Source organism: Aythya marila, assembly GCF_965140915.1.
Source record: "Aythya marila genome assembly, chromosome: 2".
NCBI classification, from domain to species: domain Eukaryota; kingdom Metazoa; phylum Chordata; class Aves; order Anseriformes; family Anatidae; genus Aythya; species Aythya marila.
The window spans coordinates 107,434,902-107,444,404 of record NC_139043.1 but is presented as its reverse complement, the minus strand read 5'-3'; positions in this window follow the sequence as shown (position 1 = coordinate 107,444,404).

Sequence of the window (9,503 nt, the reverse complement as noted above, 5' to 3'; positions counted from 1 at the left end):
AGGGCGGGCCGTTAGTGAGGTGCTGCTCCCCCCCCCCCGCCCTCATGGTGGAAAAAAAGCTGATTTTTCCCTACCCTGTGCTTTAATTTCTGTTTCTTTGGGTTGTGCAGGTGGAAGGGAAAGACCTGTGTCTAGCAGCTCTGAAGACCTCCGCCTCCTCTGCCAGCCAGTTTCAAATATAGCTCCCTGTTTTTAAAATTTCTCCATCATTATTTCAGCAACAACACAACATTTATTTATTTATTTATTTACCTATCTATTTATTTATTTATTTATTTTCATGCCCAGAAAATCAATATACTGTTCATACAGCCTATACAGCAATGTACTGTTCATACAGCGTATAGTTCAGGAGGCCTTGACCCGGACGTGGAATTTAAGCGCTACTCCTGATGTAGCATATTACTGAAGTAACACGTTAGAACACACTGGCTTACACATCTTCTAAATGTTTCTCAGAAAGCATGAGTGTCTGGAAACGAAAGTGTCGCAGTTACTGAACTTTGATATTGCTTTGAACTTTGAGGGTGGTGAGGCTCTGGCACAGGCTGCCTAGAGAAGCTGTGGCTGCCCCATCCCTGGAGGTGTTTGAGGCCAGGCTGGATGGGGCTTTGGGCAACCTGGTCTGGTGGGTGGTGACCCTGCCCATGGCAGGGGGCTGAAACCGGGTGGGCTTTGAGGTCCCTTCCAACCCAAACCATTCTATAATTCTATTATTATAATAATTCAGACACCTCAAAGAAAGCAGAGCCCCAGGGCACTTTCCCAGGTCTCCAAGGCACACAGTTCACCACAGTTCAGTACCTGGTTGAAAAGTACAGGTGCTGCCTGATTCCTTTTATGCAGGCAGGAAAAACTAGGATACCTTTTTTTTTTTTTTTTTTTTTCCCCCTGCTTCTGGAAAATACAAGTAATTGCTTGCATTTTATTAATTGCATTCACTATTCTAAAAGCAAATATTTAAAACCTCAAAGATCATTAGGAAGCCTGTTTTATTGTGTGGCTCCTTCGTTTTTCTGCCGGCAGAGGGAAGCGTTTACCCAGAAAACAGAGGTGCGGATGGACGCCTGGTTCTGGTGGCACTGCCAGCTGTAGGTTTGGCCCTTCGTCTATAAATGAAACCACTGTGTGACACTTCCTTAAAAAAAAAAAAAGTCTGGGTATGCCAGGGTCGTTTTAATTCATTTCAAAACCATGGGGGGAAAGGGCTTCATAACATTGAATATAGGCATGATTAATCGTTTTGAATGAGTCACCTGCATACGCTGCGAGACATACTGAATATTACCCGTTCAGGCTTGCAAGAAAGTTTGCTTGGCTTTCTGCAACGTCTTTCTGATATTTCTCATCTCTTATTTTGATAAATTAAAGCACATTTTCAGATGAATAAGGCACTGTATTATGTTGAGATTATTCTGATGTTGTCCCCCACCTCCAGAGCTGTACGAAAGAGAAACAAAGAGCTCTCTGAATAGGGTAAAAAAAGCATTTATACTTTTAAAGAACAGTAGAAAGCCATTTGCAAGTGTCCTAAGGAGATACTGACAAAGTAAATTGTGTCTTTGTAGAATATAAGTATTCCTTAAGCCAAGGCTGATGTTATAGAGGGCTGCCAGCCTGAAGTACAATGTAACTTGGTAGTGAGTACAGAATAGAAGATATTTTTTTTTTTCTTGGTGTAGGAACAGACAAAGAAGAAAAATATTACTGTTTTGACTTAATAGCCATTTTTTGCTTGATACAGGCCATGATTTTTTCCTCTGTTTAGGATGCTGTTTGTCACTTTCCTATAGATCTTATGCAGAGTGGGCACTGATGCTGAGCTGTTAGTACTCGTGTTGGGCTATTGACAAGAGTCCAGCAAGCTGGCTGCTGTGATTGAAGATGTTTGTGCTCCAGCAGTTGTGCATCCCTGAGAGAGACTACTCTTTCCACAGCAAAGTCAACAGCATGACATTTCTGCTTGTCACTTGGCTTTGCCATAGCACAGACACTGACAACTGATGGTTTAAAGGCATCTTCCACCATTTAAGCACAGATGCCAAACAATGCCCTGGGCTGGCAGACAAAATTGCTCTGCTTTGGGGATCAGAAACTCAGTGGAGCAGTAAAGGCAGTAACAAATTAAAACATGAAGAGGAGTCAACGTCCTAAATTGACTAGCAATATGTTAGAAATGTACACCATCATGTAGGCTGTCTTCTGGTATGTACTAGGTAGAAAGCTAAGGGGGGAAGAAAAGAGTTAACACTACTTTCTTTAAAACTAGTGCAAGCCAAATCAGTTTTCAGCCCAGAATTAAAAACTATTTCCAGCTGAAAGTCCAGTTGGATGAAAGCAATTAACAAAACCAGTATCTCAGAACATCTCTGTGCTCAGAGGGCAATTGATAGAACAGATATCACATTACCTTATGTCAATAGGTTGTGTAGTTGGAATTACAAAAAGCTTCACCTAAACCAGACACTATCTTTCTGGATACAATCCTTTTCTAAGACCAAAATGGGTTTTTATTTTAATTTCTGCCAACATTCCTGCAGAACAACATACTCGGAAGCCTCTGAAGACTCTGTCTCTGGTGGCAGTAGTGCTCGGTGCTTAGTTCTCCCTCCTTGGTTGCCCTTCCTTGTGCTCAAGGAGCTCTTCTTTTCAACACTTTTATTCCCTGGACAAGAACACCCAACATCCAGTGCACAAGGATCAGCATGAAAAATGGATACATTCCCTTATTAGCCTGGTTTAAGTAGCTTACCTGGTATTCCTGAACCAGTCATGGGAAGTTGCACAAGACAGAACCTTTTGTCTTTAAAGCAATGAATGAACACCAGAATACACAAGCTGTATTACCTTGGGTAGTTAGTTTTTAGGTGGCATCCTGCCAGCCACTTTAGTTTGTTACTGACTGAGATACAACTAATAGACGGATGAGGGAGAAACAAAAAAGAAAATAGCCCCTCAGGAAAATTTAAGTTACATTTTTAAAAAGTGCTTAGCAGAGAATCTTTCTACATTTTATTAGTATGCAATAATTTTCTCCAGAGCATACACACAACTTTTATATTTCTAAATCTCGTGATAATATTCCACTGCGTGTAATTCTTTCTATTTTTCTACACGATTTCCTGAATAAATCGCTGGAGAATATATGCCATTTGACCCTATTCTATCATCCTAGTTACAGCACAAAAAATTCACTGATATACTTTGATAGCACTTTTCAAATAACTTGTTCAGGGTATCTAGAAAGGCTTCATTTATCTGAACTCACCTAGAAGTCTGTTCCACACATGAACCTTCTGTTTTAGTGTTTCACCCATGTCTTTCATCTGGGACATGGGACTTACTAGCACAGTTGTCCAAGAATACTGCCACTCTGTATGTAGGTGAAATATGGTCACAAATGGAAGTGAGCTGACCCATTAACGGCCTTAATGCTCAAGACTAGGGTTTGACCTTACAGTAGAATAAAAATGGGAGTCAGGGAAAGCTGACAGCATGGAGTGATGCTCCTGCAGCATGCTAAAGGTGCTTGTGGGTAGGTTCTGCCCAAACTTGAGTCCAACATCTGCATTGACCCCGATACAAATAAACTGTCCCGTTCTAACCAGAGATGACGACTGGACAACTCACGGTAGCTAGATACTTGCAATTGCCCCCCAAACTGGAGCTGAATTGCACTCTTGTTTGTCACTCATTCTGCATGGTAAGATAGGAAAACAGAGAGGAATTTATTCTTGTTGACTAGTGTTTGGTCTGTTTCTAAAACTATTTCTCTACATTTTATTTTCATCATAATAATTATTAACATACTTTTTTTTTTTTTTTTTTTTTTTTTACATAATTATTAGTCTTCAAAATAAATGTCCATTAAATGTTTTCAAGTCGTATTGTTTGCTATCTTTAATAGTCTTCCTTGAATTTGGCTTATTTATCATCATCATCTGTGTGTCTTGAGTCTCAGTTTGCAAAAGTGGTTTCTGTATATTTATATTTCAGTGCAGAGAATGTGTGTCATTTTTTGTTGCCAAAAGAATTTACTGAACTTTATATCTCTGTGCCACTAATACTACAGAAATCTGGCTTTTTTCAAAAGCAAGGTGTCACACATCTGGCTGCTATTCACAATAATCGTGGTATCAGCAGCTCGTTCCCTCAGTCAGTAATATCTTTTGGATTATAACCTAATAAAACTACTGTAAGTTCAGCAGAGGACTTGGACTAGCCTGACTTTTGTAGCTAGAATTTCCTTGGAAAATCTGTCTCATTTTGAGCATACTCTGGTATGGACCTTTTTAATTTTATTCATAAGTGCCTCATAATTTCAGCCTCAGTTATGAAAGAATGCAGGAAGGCATTTTCTAGACCACTTACCTATGTTTCTGTACCACATGTGCCTAGAGTTACTTCTTTTACATGTTGTTGGTATAAATTCTGAAATACCATGTTGTTTTGTGATTGTGCAGCTGAAAAGTGATACTATTTTTGCAGATTCAGATCCTGTGGATTGCACTACTGAAACTCATTCCCTCTCTCTTGTCATCCTCTTTTTGACAGTTCTTGCCAGTATTTAGTTAAACACAGCTCTGCTCTGAGAAGTCTAGTTCAAACAAAAACATTAAAAAACCCAAGACTAAAAAAAAAAAACATGGCAGAAGTAAGCTACTAATGCTGATTATAAGATTTTGCCAATGAACTTTTCTTTGAGGATGAATTTGTAGTTAGAAAACAAAACTGCTTGGCACAACAGCCTTGGGGTGGAGATGGTAGAAGACAGGAAAGTGAGAATCCCAAAAAACTATTGAGAAAGAGAATGGGAGCTAGTAAGATGTGAGGAAGCAGAATCAGAACCTTGAAGATCTGGAGGAAGAGGTTGGCCCCATGGGGAAGGGGAGAATAGGCTCTTGGAGGAATAAAAGAGAAGCTAAATGCACTTGATCTTAGTGCAAGCAATCAGTCTTCCTTGCCCAGAAGTGGAAGAAATCCACCATGCTGCAAATGTTTGTTCTTTGGCAACTCTGTGTGGGAGCCTGGGTAATGAGGAAATTGTCCCTACCCAGAGATTCATCCAGTCCAAATAACCTCTCACTGTTATATGCATAAAAAAGAGGGAAAGAAGGAATCAGCTCTCATAGTTCAAGCTACAGAGATACAGTCAGAAAAAGCTCTGCTTAGGCTTTATGGCAGAAATCCATGCAAAAATCTCCCCAAACCAAGACAAACTTTCTGGGAAAAGTCTTGAGATCAGAAGAAGATGCTTAAGAACATGACACATTTTAGGAGAAGGGATACCCTTGCCTGGATGCTGCATCATCTCTATGGACTGCTCACATGTGTTGGTTTCCTTAGTGAAGAATGAAGAGAAAAAAGAACACGAAAAAAAAAAAAAAGGTGCTAAAAACTGTAATGAGATTCAGTTAAATGTGTTAAAATAGGTAAGGTCTATAGCTAACAATTTTATTAAGATGCACAAAAAAACATAGGGCCAGAAGGGGAATTAGCAGACTGTGTGTGTTGCATCTCCCGGCTCACTTCACTACAACATCCCTTTCTACCATATCTTATTTATTTATTTTTATATTGAAGACCGTAAGGTATCAGTGCCCAAAATGAAGTCTGTGAAGTACCTTGCACTTTCTGGACCTGCATTTCACCTCGGCCTGCTGCTGTCTAAATGTCATTCTAGATCATCTGTGCACGTAGCTCTCGTTTCACCCTCTCAGGCTGATCATAGCTGGAAACTGCCTCATTATGGCAACTGGTGACATTCATTAAGAGCCAGTTAAAGACAAAGTAGAAAACCCAGCCCTGTCCACGTGTAAATTCTAACTAAGGCATGTATCGTTGATAAACTTTGCTATCGGGACTTTCTGCTATACTTTATTTATATCAACCTAAAGCCTGAAAGAATGTTGCTTTGGCTGCCTTTCAGTACACGAAAGCCGAACATATGCGGATTCACTGAATGGGAAATTAGTCACTCGTATTTGCTTCAGAGAATCCAATCATATTAAAATCCCTGCAACAGCAACATGCCTCTCCATGAAATGGAGAGAGGATTTCCTCTTTTGATTGTTGTCTTTATTCAAATGTCTCTCTAACTACTAAAGCACAGTTCACCTACTGCAGCATGGAGGAGCATTTGGAAGCATAGCCTGTGCAGTCAGAGAGTGTCTGAACAAACTTGGAAGCAGGACAGTATTTACATTTTTGTCAGTTATCTCAAAGTGCTTGCTGCCAGCACAAGTCTTTTTCCAGGCAGCCTTACATGTCACGCATTACCGGAGAAAGCTCACACAACCCTCTGTCCTTTGGCACTGAAAATGGTAGCAAACCTAAAGCTGTTTACTCTTTCTCTCTATCACAGATACACAATGCCCTCTAGATGTAGAGAAACGTGCAGGCCCAGAAGATCAGGTATTACTGCAATTGTACAACCCACTGTGGTGGTGCAACCCGAGCCCTTTCCAAGGGATGGTGTTCCTCACAGTCCCTATGACATGACACAATCGTTGGGACACTGTTGTGGAAAATTCTCCCTTGTCTCCCATCCGGTGAATCTGGCTAAGTGGTAACAAATGACCAAAGTGAGTGCTAAGACCCACAATGGCAAACTGGCACTGGCTGATTGCAGAGCTCTCTTTGGCTCCAAGACTTCTTTAATGATCTCCCTACTCATTACTGGGGCAGACTGGGAAAGAAGTTGTTTTCCTCTGGTGTCCCTCTTAGATAAAGAGCCTAGAAGATAAGCTCTTGCGCATCCCTCCTACAAAAGTTGTGTGAATGGCAGCTCCAGACAGACCAAGAAGAAAGTAAGGGGTAAAAGACCTACTAATTTCTACTTACATGTACGCCTTGTAGCCAGCCCAATTCCTTCAGTAAGGCCAAGATCCCTGTCATCTGGGGCCTAAGTTAAGATCGCAGCCTTCCTGAGCATCTCTTCTGATAAAACCAAGGGTGATTTAGGTTTTGGTTGAGATGAGTGATACTATGGTGGCTCATTGTCTATGCAGAGAACTTAGGGCAAGTAGGTTTCTCTCTTACGCACTTTGTTGAGTGCCATAAATTGGATGGGATGGATGTGAATGACAGAAATAAGTTAAAGATCTCCCCAGTTCCTTTTGTGCCATATTTCTAGCCAGCAATGGGAGTAGACCAGCTTACTGGCACGACAGTTTAATTCATTGCACACATCCACCCCTCCTTCAGGCTGTAGCCTAGGAATAGCAGCTAAACAGACTTGCTCAAGACACAATCACGTCTGCCTCTTTTCTAGACAGCTTCTTACAAAACTAAAGAAAAATCTGATCAGCCTACCCACTTCTTCTGGGGCTTGGTCATGGTCTCAAGACATAGAATTTCTTAGGAAAACTGACAGTAAACAGCATGTAATGAGAATATATCTAACTCTGTAGCACTTGGAGTGTTGTGATTTGTCTCCTTGCTTAGAAGGTTCCCCAGCCTCTCTTACAGCCTTGGGTTCTTTCTGTATTCATTCATTATCATATCATTCAGAATTTCAGTTTCCTCGCATTTGTTATTAATTGTATTAATTGTATTCTTCTTCATGATGACACTTAGGTCCTCTAACCATTCTCTTATTTGGGAATAGCTACCAACCACTGGCTTTTTTATTGTGGAGGAATTTGTCAATTGAGTAACTAAAATGAGAGTGTTTGTATGGTGGCATAACAAACCGAGCCACTAAGCTATGGTTTTGGATTTTAGACCAGTCATTTGAGCTTGTGCTTGGGGCTGTAACAGCAACAAATTCATAACAGCTATTCAGAAACAAGGTTTCACTAGGTCACTGTTAATAACACAAAGTCTACTGTTTTTTGCTTAACTTGAAATACACTGAATAAGCTGAAAAGCTAAAGCCCCCAGCTAAGACTCTGAAGCTCCCAAAGCAGCAAACATTTAAGCACCATCTGAACCAAGCAGGTAGGTCCAAAAAACCATTCATAGGCAATTCTGTGCTTTGCTGGACTGGGGAAAGCAGCTGAAGGGGAGCATTTGCTAGCACCTGAAAGGGTTTCTCTAGCTCCTGGGAGATGGGCAAGTTAAAACATACAAAACTGGGGGGGAAGATGCACAAAACAAGTGCAAGCACTTTACTTGCCCTTGACTCTGTCAATTTCAATGAATTTGTGGCATATTTTTCCTTGTTTTCAAGTTGTTTTTCTCTCACTTCAGGGCAGGTGGGAGTAGAAAATGGGGAACTTGTTACAAGGAGAAAGACAAGCAAAAAGCTGACAAACGTGCAAAGTAATTCAACTGAAGAAAAGCAAAAAAACATGTTTGTCTAATTTCTTTAAAGTATGATTAATAAAGTGAGGTGCCCCCATGCTTCACAACAGCAGTGATAACAGTGTAGTTTCTACCTCGAAGAAAAAATATCTAAACAACAACAAAATAAAATCTGGCTACAGCTTTCTACCAATCACATCTTTTCTTGTTATATAGAACTTGCCAACTTAAATTTCACATGCAAATGACTTTTCTGGGGTACCCAAGGGAACATTAATAACATTTTCAAAGCATTCACCTGAAGGTTCCCAAGATTATTCAGCTATCTATTAGACTCTGAATTGACTAAATATAGCCCCAGGGGGCCTTTCGTTCAGATCCAGAACTGGAAGAGGAATTTCTATTTCAGCAGCAGCCAGTGGAACCAACCTCTTGCTGCAATTCTGCATGTGAACGTGTTTTAAGATCTTGGTCTTTTCTTCATGAGGAAAAAGTAAGTGAGGGAGAGGGGCACTGCACAATTTGAAGCAGAGCAAACAGAACACACATATTATTAGAGCTTTTTGAGCATTTTTGGCACAAGGGAACTCAAGAGGTGCTGGTGAGAGATCATTGTCCTTCCCAGAACAGTGGGATGCTTTTTGCAGCCAGTCAAGGCTGCTGTAGCCTCACTGCTCCTGTGCCTCCTTCACATAGCCAGAAGGTACAGGCTAGTAGAGCTGGCCTTAATTCTACAGTATATGTATAGCAATATTGAGAGTTTGTAATTTTCTCAGTTTTTCCTCTGTAGATAACATAGGTTTTATTTTTTAATTATTTATATGTTTATTTTTTCTGCATTTGCAAAAGGAGGGGTAGGACCTACCTCAAATAGCCCTTCTTCTAAATCCAGCCTCAAAACTTCTGTCTGCCTGCTCAGGGTGGGCTTTTCATTCGTTGCCTTATCTAAGGAAAATATGTAACTGCTTTAGTCAGCTGCTATCGATTGGGTAAATGAGGCAAAGAGTCATTTGATTATAAATATCTGGTGAACTAGAGGAATTTTTCAGTTTTTTTTTTTTTTTTTTAATGTCTAGTCCATCTTCCAGTCACCTTTCCTAAGGTCATTTGCAGGTGTTCTGCAGGAACTCACAAAACCTTTCTTTGGCAGGCGTATTTCATCAACATCTGTAGTGAATAGCCAGCAAAACCGGGGTGAAGAGTCGTTTAGACATTGATCAATAGGTTCGGTGATATGTTTAAAGCCAAGCACAAGT